Raw genomic sequence first — 13,670 nt, forward strand, 5'->3', positions numbered from 1 at the left:
ATATCACCCCCATCTTCCTCCCCAAGAGACTTCTACTACTTGAACCAAATTCTTTCACCATTCCTAGCTAGGAAAAAAACTCTTGCTGAGGTAAGATTCCTGGTAGTGCTTCAATTATAGAATCTCCTTCTCTACTTACTTTTACTCCTTTTCTTTTACCCTTCCACTATCCACCCAAGCATTCTACAGTGAAGATTTGTCTCAACATCCCCAGGAATCTCCCTGCCACTGTCAGTCACCTACTGTGGGTACAAAGGTGGAGGGACTGTCTGAGAATCTTTAGTAACCAGAAAGACCCATTGCCCTTCTCAAGGGACACAATAGCTGTCCCTGAGATGCCTGATAATTTTTCCAACCTTAAGACCCTCACCCATGCTGCCCACCCCCAATCCTCACCCTCCATCATGTTATCAATTTTTTTTCAACATTAACACAAAAAAAACCACCAAGTGGACGGGGGCGGGGAAGTCAAATAGTTACTATATTTATACAGTGAATGGATTGAGGTGATAATAAAGGCAGATGTTGCCATAGCAACTAATGTTCTAAGAGCCCATACACATCTTTTTTTTTGCCTTTGTGCAAAGAGCACTGAATTGTACCTAACATCCTTCCCAATGATATATGCTGAGCAGGGCAGGCTGACTCTGGTTCTCAGTTGCCCACTATCCATAGTGGGACTGCCCACAGACCTGTTGCATTTGCCCTACCAACTCCTAGCACAGAGAACTCTCATTCTTCAACCAGGCTGAAGCCTGATATTCAACCTGAACTGGAGAACTATTTTTCCCTTCTCAAATCTTCTCGGTCTGCTTTTTAATTTCCCCCCTCTTAACACACGGGTTCTAAATTATGACATCTCATTAATAAGAATCTTAAGCATTTTACTTTCACCTATCTGACTCCCATCAAGTGTCATTTACTATAATAGCCCTTGGAGGGCAATAGAGAGGGAGGATCATGCTCATCATGAAGCTAGAGTAGGATTTTATCTTTCTGTGCTTCACTCCATTGCTCCTTCTATCAATCCTTACCTTTTTACCCCTATGCATTCCATTTTCCATTTGCCCACTTTCATGGCTTTCCCCATTTGTCAAACCCTCCTCCCAGGAAACTATCAGTAGAAGGGAATGGTAGAAAGAAGTCAGGAAACTGGATTCTAATCCTGATTCTACCTCTCACTAGGTAGGGGACCTTCCGCAAAGCACTTCTCCTGGCTGTGACCCAATCTGCATATCTGGAATTTGGTCCAGATAATCCCCAAGATCTCTTACAGTGCTGAAAATTTTATAATTCATAAACATTGAGGTATAAATAATTGATTGTGCCTTATTTCTTTCAGTTATTTGCATTTCCACAGGGGATAGGAAACCTTAAGCCAAAGGAATAAAGGTCTAATTATAGACATCTAGACATCAAAAGAAAAAATAGAGAGAAATTGGGGTGGGGGAGGAGAGAGACTTTTCAGCCCATGATGTGATAATCTATTGATGGCAGATGATGGAGAATATTCAGAAAAGGGCTGTCAGGATAATGAAGGGTCTTCCATCTAAAGTCTCTTGAAGGTACTAGACAATTTTAGTCTAAAGAAAAGAAACTGAGAGGAACCAGAAAAGTGGAGTGGGAGAAGGGTGGAAGGAGGAACAATTATGAAATATATCTTCAAGTATCTGAAGAGCTGCCAGACAGGACAGGGTCCAAAGGACAGGTGTAGAATCAATGATTCGAAGCGAAAAACAGGCTGATTTCAGATTCACAGAGAAAAAAGTTTTCATTCAATTGTGACTATTTCAAAGTGGAATGGTCCACTTCAGGAGGTACTAAGTTCTCTCTCACTAGAGATCTTCAGTGAAAGATTCAATAACCTCTCATCAGAGATGTTATTGAGAAGATTCTCAATTAGGTCAAAGGAGGATAGGATGGAATTCTTTCTGATGTCATTTCCATTTCTGAGATTCTGTGATTTCTCTCAAAAGAATTGCAGCAAAGACAAAGTACTGTGTTTAGGATGCTGCCCTAGTAGTGAAGAAATTCTGAATTCAAATCCTGCCTCAGAGACTTACTATCTTTAGTCAAGCTCTCTCAGCTTTAGTTTTTTTTTTATCTATAAAGTAAAGCTAATAACAGAACCTACCTTCTAATGTTGTTGTAAGGATCAAATAATATTCGTAATGGTAAATTGCTAATTGTCATTATTGGCCTTGAGCAATCAAAGCTGAGGGACTCAGGAAAATATATAAAATATGGATCTATTCATCTATGCATTCCTTGCTGTTATACTAGGGAGGCTCAATCACATATTCTTGCCTAGTTACAAAATTAGTTGGTGTTGCTGTTCCTGAACAATGAGGAAATCTACTTGACAAAGAACAATTGAGGTTGTTGAATCATTCACCTCCTATAATAATAGCTGGTGTTTGTTTAGAGCTTTATAATTTGCACAGTATTTTATATATCTTATCCCCTTTCCGTTCTCACAACAGAATTGTAATATAGGTAGAGAAGAGTATCACAGGTTTAGGGAAATTACTTGTCCAAAGTCACATGGCTAGTTGTTAGTAGAATATGGTCATTGACCTCCTGACTCCCAGAGCCAATCACTTTTCTTGCCCTTCCTTCCACTTGCTGGTTCAAAGAGGATAATGGAGGTGCCATTCCAATATTCTGGGTAATATACCATGTTATTTCCCATCTATCATTAGGACACAATTAGATCCATTCTCCCATAACAGTAAGAATGACCATAAGCAATTACAGTGATGTGCAATTTCCTCTATATTGCCAGAAACGTTTATTAATTTATTATTAATAACATGATTATTAACTCATCACGTGCAAAACATTGTGCTAAGTGCTAAAAAGAATACGAAGTTTAGGCACAGCTAGATAGAGCACCAGCCCTGAAGTCAGGAGAACCTGAGTTCAAATTTGACTTCAGACACTTAATATTCCTAGGTGTGTTACTTAACCTTAATTGCCTCAGGCAAGTCATTTAACCCAAATTGCCTCAGTTAAAAAAAAAAAAAATACAAAGTTTAGCTAAAAGACAATCCTTAACCTCATTGTGTTTATAGTATAATAGGGGGATATTACACAAAGAAATAAGGATTGAACTTGTGTAAAGTACTCCGGTGAACAAATTGTTCTACTGTGGCACGTCAACGTCTCTGCAACATCTCCCTCCCCAACTGAAAAATAAAGAATAAAGCCTTCTATGCCTAAGAATGTATGCATTTTAAGCCCATCAACTCCCTCTTCAGCCCTCTGGATTGATGATTTATCATTATAGTGATGAGAATTTTGAAATCTTTCAAAGCTTTTTCTCTTTATGACATCATTATATAAATTGTTCTCTTGGTTCTGCTCACCTCACTTTGCATCAGTTCATAAAAATACTCCCATGTTCTGAATCCAGTTCTATTACTAATGAAGTTTATAGCCTTGAATAAGCCAGTTTCTTCATCTGTAAAATGGGGATGATAAATCGTTACAACATCTCATAGAGTTGGCCTAAAGTTTAATGAGTTTAATATATCTAAAGGTATTTTGAAAAAAGACTCATAGAATTGCAAGATTATATGAGATCTCAAAGACTATCTAGTTTCAACCCCCATCAGAAATCCTGTATGAACTATTCAAATGTAAGATGGTAAGGTGTCCAAAAAAAAAAAAAAGCAAAAAAGCTTGAGTTCCATTTTGTACTTTTTGATCTTGCTGAGGAAGAATTTGAAAGTTCTTGGTAGGCTGCAATTCTTCTCAATGTTACAACACTCTTGTGATTCACCAAACTAAAAATCCAATGAATAAAAGAGGAGTTTTTTCATGTATATGGCCATCTTCAATACAAGAGCAAAAGGGATCATGTACTCCCTAGTAAGAAAAAAGAAGGGATCCACCACCCTTATTGGATACAGTCAATAGTTCTTATCAATTTAAATGGAAGAGACCCACATAACACTATAAAGTAAATATCTAGAGTAGATCCCTTATTTCAATTTACACAAAATCAACAAATAAAATCAGTTAATATATCAGATATCTACTATGTTCAAGGGCAGAGATAAACCAGTAGATGAAGCACCAGGAAAACCCAAATTAAAATCTAGCCTCAGACATTTTATTGTGTAATCCTGGGGAAGTCAATCCCATTTGCCTCAATTTCCTCATCTGAATAATGAACTAGAAAAGGAAATTGTAAGCCATTCTAGTAATTTCACCAAGAAAACCCCCAAATGAGGTCACAGAAAGTCAGACATAACTGAATCAATTCAACAACACTATGTTCAAAGTGCTGTGAGGCATACAAAGAAATATAAAATGAGGGGCAGCTAGTTGGTACAATGGATAGAGCACCAGCCCTGAAGTCAGGAAGGACACTTAACACTTTCTAGTTGTGTGACCCTGGACAAGTCACTTAATCCCAATGGCTTCAGCAAAAAAAAAAAAGAAAAAAAGAAAAAAAGAAACATAAAATGAACATGCATAACAAAAAATTAATTACCATTGAAATAATACAAGAGATGTTACAGGAGCCAACAAGTACCAAGTTTATTTGTACTATAAGATAACAGGGAAGAGAGAGATTGTTGTGGACCAAAATGATCCAGGAAGACTGAATGAAGAAGGATGCTTCCTTCAAAACTGAAACTTTAAGGGAAATAATAACAGGTGAAGTGTATATAAACTTTATGGTTACAAACATCTTGCATATTATCATTTCATAAGGTCCTCATAACAGCCCTTGAATTAAAGATTATTGCAAGTATTGTTCTCCCATTTTGCAGATAAAGAAATTGGAGCTCAGAATGATTAAATAAATTGCCTGGAGATGCACAGCTAGAAAATGGTAGAGTTGAGACCAGAATCCAAGTCTTCTATCTGCAAATCCAGAGATCTTTCTACCATACCAAAGCTGTACTTGGATAGGCACAAAGAAGGGGGATGACACCTGTGACAGAAGATCTATTCTAAAAGATAGGCTCATCAAAGGGGATTTAGGCATGCCAATTGGCTAGTCTTCAAAGGCTCTGCACAGTTTTAGACTGGTAATGACTTTCTGGTCATATCACAGCTCCGTCTTAGGGCCTTCTGGACTTTTTTAGGGCTTTTCATTACATTAACAAATCCAGAGTCCATGCGAAGTAGGGTATGTAATAAGACATTTTCCAGGAGCAAGGGAAGCTCAAAGAGGGCCAGATCACCAAGCAGGACTGAAAGCTAGAGGTCAATGATGTCCTATTCCAGCTATCCCTTTCATTGGACCATGCAGCTGAGGCTGGAGATGTCAGTAATCTGTATTAATGACAAGGAAAAAACCTGTACAGATTACTGAACTTGGCCAATTAACAAATAAACAAACAATAACAAGCCAGGATACTGCCTAACCCAATGTTCTTTGCTCATTTAATTTGCCATGACTCGCTTAGTTTTAATTAGCACAGTGCTTCATAGTATATTAGTAGGAGTCCTGTAAAATATGTTATGGAAATAATGAAGGCTTAGCAACAAGACTTTGCTCCAGCTCTCTGCCATTAAGTCTATTCTTAAAAAGGAAGGGAAGCTGCAAGGTTCTTTGTGAAAATTATCAGGTTTGGAAATTAGTGCCCTGAGAATAAACTAGGTGATGAAGAATTTTAAAAACTTCCCTTGGGGGCTTAGCCAAAGACTGAAAAAAGCAGGGTACTTGCATGCCTAGTCCAGCGTCTTTTAGTTTGGGGGGCTTCTCAGAGGCACAACCCCAACAAAGTAGAGGATTAATAGCATCCTTCATATATTAACCTAGCAGAGGTAGAAAAAAAGTTAAAGGGAAAAGGTCACCTAAGCAGGAACCAAGTCTCTGAGTACTATAGTGAAATGAACCTGAGTCTAAAAAAAAAAAATTGCTCAACTATTAACTACTTCTGTGGGACCTTAGAATGCCACAAACCAGCATTGTCTAGTCCATTTTACAGATGAGAAAACTAAAACCCAAAGAAGAAGTGTCTTGCCTTCCACAAGGGGGAGAAAGTAATTTAAGACACTTAGCTATCACACAGATAGAATGTAACATATCTAGGGTAAAATAGAGTTCCATGCCTAGAGTCAGGAAAACTCATCTTTCTGAGTTCAAATCTGGACTCAGACACTTAATAGCTGTGTGATTCTGGACAAGTCTCAACCCTATTTGCCTCAGTTTCCTTATTTGTAAAATGAGCTGGAAAAAATAGCAAACTTTCCGTATCCTTGCCAAAAAAAAAAAAATCCTAAGTGGATTTATAAAGAATCAGACACAATTGAAAAAAAAAAAAAAAAAGACTGAATAATACCTGATTTCAAATCTCCAGCCCACATTCCATTATACCATATGTTAAGCTAGGTATGTTAATTGGACAAATCTTTTTATTTCTTTGTGACTTAGTTTCCTGACTAGGAAAAAAGAAGGACCTAGATCCAATGATCTCTCAATTTCCGGCAAGCTCTAAACTCTAGAAACTTAAAATCAAACCTACATATCAATTCATGTTAATACAATTCAACAAAGATTGCTCCCCCTTGATTCAAAGTCCCTGATTGTTGGTAAATTTGTGAGTTAACGCTTTATTACAATTCTTCCTAAGCTGGTATGTTAAACTGAGATTTGGGACTTTGAGACATCCATTCCTTCCTGTCTCTTCCCACGGTAGCTCCAGAAAGATGTTTCATGCCAAAACACATCAGGATTCCCTCTGCCCAGAGCTTGTCTTTAGAATCCAAAAATTATAGAACCCCAGTAGAAATGAACCTTAAGGATAACAACTTGTACATAACAAATTTGCAGTTTCATGTGCAATCATTTTTTTATTATACTTTGTTAAAGAAATGCTTGTTTTAGTCCATAAGTTAACAATTGAATTGAATTTTTAAAAGAAATACAGATAGAGAAAAGGAGGGAAGGAGTGAGGGAGAGAGGAAGACAGAAAGGGAGGGAGAGTGGGAGGGAAGAAAAAGGAGGGAGGGAGGCAAGGAAAGGAAGAAGGGAGGGAGGAAAGGAAAAGTAGAAAGGAAGGAGGAAAGGAAGGAAGAGAAGGAGGGAAGGAGAGAAGGAAGAGAATAAAGGAGGGAAGGAGGAAGGGAGGGAAGGAGAAAGGGGAAGGAAAGAATGGAAGGGAGGGAAAGGAGTGAGGAAGGGAAGAAATCCTCTACAAACTTCAGGATCCACAATTCCTCTACTTCAAGGCTTTTATTTCCCTCACATCCACCATAGGGATGAAAAGTAGGAAGAAATGGAGAACAGATCTATGGACCCTGCAGGTAGAATAGAAGGGGCAAATTAGGAAACTTTAGAATAAGAAAAGGCAATGTGCTTGATTTAGAACCGGGAAGTTCTGCATTCGGATCTTACCTTTGCTTTCTCCTAGATCACTTATCACTTAAGATTGCTAAACCTCTGTTTCCCCACATGAAAATGGGCCTAAAAATACCTGTAATATATACCTTGCAGGGTTCTTGTGATAATCCAATAAGTTAATGAATATAAAGTTCCTTGGAAACTTTAAAAGGTCAGGGACTTTTTTTTTTAAAGGTTTAAAGGTTGGGAACTTTTAAATCAGGAAGACTCATTTTCCTGAATTCAAATCTTGTGTCTTAGACATTTACTACCTGTGTGACCCTGAGCAAGTCATTTAATCCTGTTTGCCTCATCTCTAAAATGTTCTGAAGAAGGAAATGGCTACCAAGAAAACCCCAAATTGAGTTACAAAGAATTGGACACAACTGAACAATAACAACATGATTATGGGAAAGAGCTGGGAATTCAAAGATGAGAGTAAATGAGTGGGTACAGTTATCTACAATGTGGATCACAAAGTGTGAGAGAAAAAAGGAGAATAAGATATCAGATCTTTGTGTGTGAGAGAAAGAGAGAGAGAGAGAAAGAGAGAGACAGAGAGAGACAGACAAAGAAAGAGAGAGACAGAGAGAGAGAGGGAGAGACAGAGAGAGAGAGAGAGACAGAGAGACAGAGAAAGACACACACACACACACACACACACAGAGAGAGAGAGAGAGAGAGTAATTACAGCACAAGGTTTCCCAGAAAACTATCCATGTGGTTAGACTATGTCAAAGTAATTACTAATTGCAGTCATTTACATGAACTGCTTACCATTTATGCCTAAGTATTATGCATCATAATAAGTATTATGGAGTTCATTAAATATGTCAGATTAACTTGGTTGCAAGTTTCATCAATTATAACAAACTATAATAAACTGCAGGCAGATATGATCAATCTATACTGTTATTTTGTCATGCTCTCCTCTCACAGGCTAAAGAAAACATTGCTGGGCTTTTATCACTTGCAGCCTGGTTTTTATTTAGCAAAATAATGTAGGAAGAACTGGGAAAACTCTTCCCAGCAGGTGGGCTATGAACATTGGAAGGCAAAGCATGTCCAACTATGGAACTGTCATGACTCAAACCAATGCTAACACTATAGTAGTGGATTCTTCAGCCCTTGGGAAATTCTTATAGGAAACCAGAGGTCTTTAGGAATAATGTATAAAGAAATGCTTCAGAACTGGGCAACCTGATCTCAAGGTGCATTTTTAACTCTACCACAATCTCCCATGACAAGAACATTGAATTGTTCTTTTTCTATGAGTCCACAAGTTAGAGAGAGGAGAACATATTCAAATAGAGAGAGAGAATGAACAAGATTTGGCAACTGATTGAGTGAGGGTAAGGAGATTAGTGAAAATGAAAAGGCTAAAATGACTGAGGTTGCAAATCTGGGTGACAGAAGAATGGTGTCATTTGCCACAGAAATAGGAAAGTTTGGAAAAGATATAAATGGGGGAGATGGGAGGTAATGAGTTCCATTTTGGACACTTTGCATATGAGGTACTGATTGGACCCCCAGTAAGATGTCAGTCATCAAGTATCTGTTAATTGTCTACAATTAGTTGGCAATTTGAGAGTAATTGATAGAGAGTTGGTAATTATAAGAGAGATAAGAGGTGCATATATAGATCCGGGAGTCATTTATATAAATTGCTGAACCCATCAGAACTTATGATTAGTAAAAGAAAGGGGACAAATTAAAAAGAGGAGGAGGTTCAGAGAAGAGCATCAGTGAACGCATCTATGAATGGTTACCCCAGAAAGGCAACTGAAGAGGAAACAAGTGGAATAACTAGAGCACAGTTGCTTCCCTGGAAGCAAAGAATATGGGCTTGAACAAAGAGCTATCGCCTAAGCAGTGACCTTAGGCATCCCAACTCCATTTTTTCCTAGAGGCTGGAATCCTTCTTGCCAAGAAATGTACTGTCCAAAACCGATTACTACATATATAGAAAGGGTACATCTATACTCACACAGCCAAGTCGGTGACAAATACAAACTATTTCTGCCATTGACACTTCCCAACCCAGAACCTCCCACCGTGCACTAAAATGTACTATAGTATAATTAAGCACTGAATTTGGAGAGCGAAATGGGTTTTTTCTAATTTATATTACCCAGTGTATTGGGGAAATCACTTAAGAAATCTATCTCGAGGCAGCTAGATGGTGCAGTGGGTAGAGCACCGGCCCTGAAGTCAGGAGAGCCTGAGTTCAAATCTGGTCCCAGACACTTAACACTTCATAGCTGTGTGACCTTGGGCAAGTCACTTAACCCCAATAGCCTCAGCAAAAAAAGAAGAAAAAAAGAAAGAAGTCTATCTCAATTTGTTCCAGTGTAAAATGAAAATAATACTACTAGAACATACTCCAAAGATTGGTATGAGGCTCAAACAAGAAAATATATTTAAGATGGTTTGCAAATCTTAAAGTACTGTATCAATTTTAGTTATTGGTAGGATTTTTAAATTCTTCAGTATTCCATTATTGAGGAGCATATAGAAAAGATAGGACTGCTACAGGATGGGACTGCTGCACCTAACGCCACCCCCTACCCTAGTACTTACTGCTCCCTTTCTCATCGCTTATTGGAGAGTGGAGCTCTTGCTCTCACCTTTCTCCTGGCTTTGAAAAGTCCTTCAACCTAGAACCAATTGTTACATGTAGAAGCATTACCTGCCCCATAATTGCTTTACTTAACCATCTGAGAAAGCAATAATGACTTAGACTTTCATAAGCAATAAGCACCCAGCCTCCAAGTCTCTCTGTTAAAATCTTATTCAGTGATCAGTTGTGAATGACTGCTATTCTCAGTGATACAATGATCCAAGAAGGACTTACATTGAAAAAAAAAATATACCATCCATAACTAGAGGAAGAACTGATTGTGTCTGAATTGAAGCATACTTTTTTAAAAAAAATTTTTCTTGAAGGTTTTTTTCTTTGCGTGTTTCTTTTGCAACAATGCCTTTTATAGAAATGTTTGCATAACTTCACATATGCATTTTCAATGAGGATATGGTGGGGAAGAAGGGAGAGAATCTAGAACTCAAAGTTTTACAAACAAATGTAAAAATATTGTTTTACATGTAACTGGGGAAAATATAAATATTAAATTTTTTTAAATCTTATCCAGCGCAGAGCTTCAAAAAACTGCACTTATAAGGAACCAAATGTGTAATCTACAATTCAAGTGATCTTCTAGGTGTGTATCATCCCTTCCTCATTATTAAATGAGTCAAAAAACTATCCCAAGTATGAGTACAATTAGGATTCTGAAATCAGACCATATCTACTTGGAGTCCAACTTTTCAGACACTCAACTTTCTCCTCTAGGTTTAAGAGAATAACAGCAACAACAGCCAAAGAGTCAACATTTGTATGGCACTTTGAGGTTTGCAAAATCTTTTCCACACATTATCTAATTTGATCTTCATAGAAATCCTAATAATATATAAAACAGGTATTATTTGCTCCATTTTATAGCTGAGGCACTTGCCCATGGCCACAAAACTGGCAAGTATCAGACATAGAGCTTAAGTCCAAGTCTTCTTAACTCAAATTCCAGTACTCAATAGCAAACATTTAGTAAGTTTTTGCTTAATGAGAGTTATCCATTATGCTATAGATGATCTCTGACTACCCTATCATTATAGAACTTTGAATGAGGGGAACTGCAGTCAAATGGTCATACTATGGCTAATCTGTTTTCTTTCCTCAATTTCTAGAATGCAGCCAGAAGTCTGTCAAGGAAAAATCAAATCTCCTTACTGCTGCTATTTCTTCTTTCATTCCCATCTGCCTCTGCTTTGCACACACATACACACACACACACACACACACACACACACCTTTCTCTCTCCCTTCTCCCTCTCTCTATCTCTCCCTCTCTCCCTCTTCTCTTTCCTCCCTCTCTTCTTTTTCTCTCTATCCTTCCCTCCCCCTCTCCCTTTCTCTCCTTTCTCCTTCTCCCTCCTTTCCTCCCCTCGCTTCCTCTTTCCCTCTCTTCCTCTTTCTTTCTCTCTCCATATTCCTCTACTTGCACACTCAGAAATTTCTACTCGCTGATGAATAAATCTTCTTTCTCCAATGAATTCTTTTTCACTTTCCATTTTCCTGGAATTCACAATGACAAAGATTTTTTCCAAACAATATTGGACTCTAGCCACTCTTTTTATTTAAGCATTTGAGCTTAAGTGACTTGCTCAGCCAGTACAGTACACAGCTAAAAAGTATCAAGTGTCTGAGGCTGGATTTGATTTCAGGGCCTCTCAACTCCAGGATCATCTGGCCACTCTTTTTACAGTACAAGATGCACATTCTCTTTTATTCACCAGACCCCCAATAAACTGGTCCAGGAGAGAGGATAATCAAACTCTTTGCTGAAAATAACAGAAATTGAAAGGGCTATGAGAAAATAAGTACTTTAAAGCATTGTTGGTAAATTTGTGAATTATTCCAGTCACTCTGGAAAATAGTTTGCAAATAAGCTCAAAACTGTGCAAACCCTTTGATCCTGTGATACCACTTCTAATTCTATATTGGCCATAAGATCAAAGAAAGGGAAAAAAAATGTACAAAAATATTTATAGCAGCTCTTTTTTTGTAGTGGTAAATAATTGCAATCTGGGAGGATGTTCACAAACTGGGGAATGAGTTTATGACATGAGTTGAATGGAATACCACTGTGTGTAAAAATAAGTTACAAAAGAGAAAGTTTCAGAGAAATTTGCAAAGATTTACTTGAATTAATGTAGAGTGAACTGAGCAAAACCAATAGAACAATTTAAACAATCCCATAGTTTCATAAAAACAAAACACCTTTGAAAGACTTAAAGAACTATGATCAAGATAATGACCAACCCAATTCCAGACTTATAAAACCCACCTCCTGATAGTGACATATGGATACAGAGAGCAAATTGAGAACTTTTTTTGAACATGGTGAATTTGAAATTTTGGTTTTGCTTGACTTTAAATGTTTGTTACAAAAGTTTTGTTTTTCTTGATTTCTCAATGAGGGGAAAAGGGAAAGTAAGACTAAGAGAAAGAAGATCTTCATTTGAAAATACAATAAAATTTAACTTTTCAAAAAGCATACTCTTTGCTTATCACTACAAATTCCATACTGTCCTTTTGGCATGAATATTTAGCAACCATTCATTCTTTATATCATTAAGTCCAGGTCCCTGCTACATTCATCTAGCAACCTCAAGTTATTCTCCCTCCTTTCTCAAGGAGTCCAGTCCCTGGCTCACATTCATAAATTCTGGTATTTTTAATCTCCTTAATCTCACGTTCCTAATCTACATTTTAACTTCAACTCAGACACAAAGGATGATCACATCTTTGATCTCACTACCACCCATAATTATACTAATTCTTGTCTTTTAGATCTGAAATTTTTCCTCTGATCAATCTCTCTTCCTTTTATTTCTCCCTCTGCCTCACTCTTTCTGTTGTTCCCACCCCAACTTCCTTCCTGTTCTTCTAAACTCCTGTCTGGCCTCTTTTTTCTCCCTTCACAATCTTGACCCTACTGTTGACCAATTGAACTTTACATTAGTTTCTTGTCTTGAATCCCATTCATTTTTTCCTGATGGTCACTCAAGCCATGTCAAATCCTAACCCCAAATTATTCCTTCCCATCTGCCTCCACAGTTTCTATTCAAATTATGGTAAATGAAGCAGCTAGTTGGCACAATGGATTGGAAGATTTGCCTTTTGGACATGGTTGATGTGAAGTTCAAATGAGATAATGGATATAAAACACTTTGAACACCTTAAAGAGTTAAACAAATTCCATATATTGTTACTGTTTGCTTACTCAGACCAAGCCTTCATTCCCTGAACTTTCTACTGATTTCTACCTGAGCTCAGGTAATGTTTATTGAACAATGTAGGGATATGCTGATAAACGTTTGACAACTGGGAAGAGGCAGGAATTAGAGAAGATATGTATATATAAACATTTTAAAAATAGTATGCATTATTATAACATTTTGCAGTTAGATAATCAACAGCAATAAAAATAAATCAAGTCCTGATTTCTGTCAATTGCTGATTAGTGAAGTGTAAATGCTCATACTGAAATGACTTTTCCAAGATGATTTTTAGAGATTGACTCCAAGATTAGGGCTGACTCCAGCACATCTCTACTGTTGGATATCTTCACCAAAATGTCCCATTCAGAATTCAAAATCAATATATCCAAAACAGAACTTCTCTTTCTCCCAAAATCATCTCCCATGTAAACTTTATTTCTGATCTTTAAGTCATCTAGGAATATCTCTCAATACCCCATCTAATCAG

This window comes from Antechinus flavipes, chromosome 4 (assembly GCF_016432865.1).
Source record: "Antechinus flavipes isolate AdamAnt ecotype Samford, QLD, Australia chromosome 4, AdamAnt_v2, whole genome shotgun sequence".
Classification (NCBI taxonomy): Eukaryota; Metazoa; Chordata; class Mammalia; order Dasyuromorphia; family Dasyuridae; genus Antechinus; species Antechinus flavipes.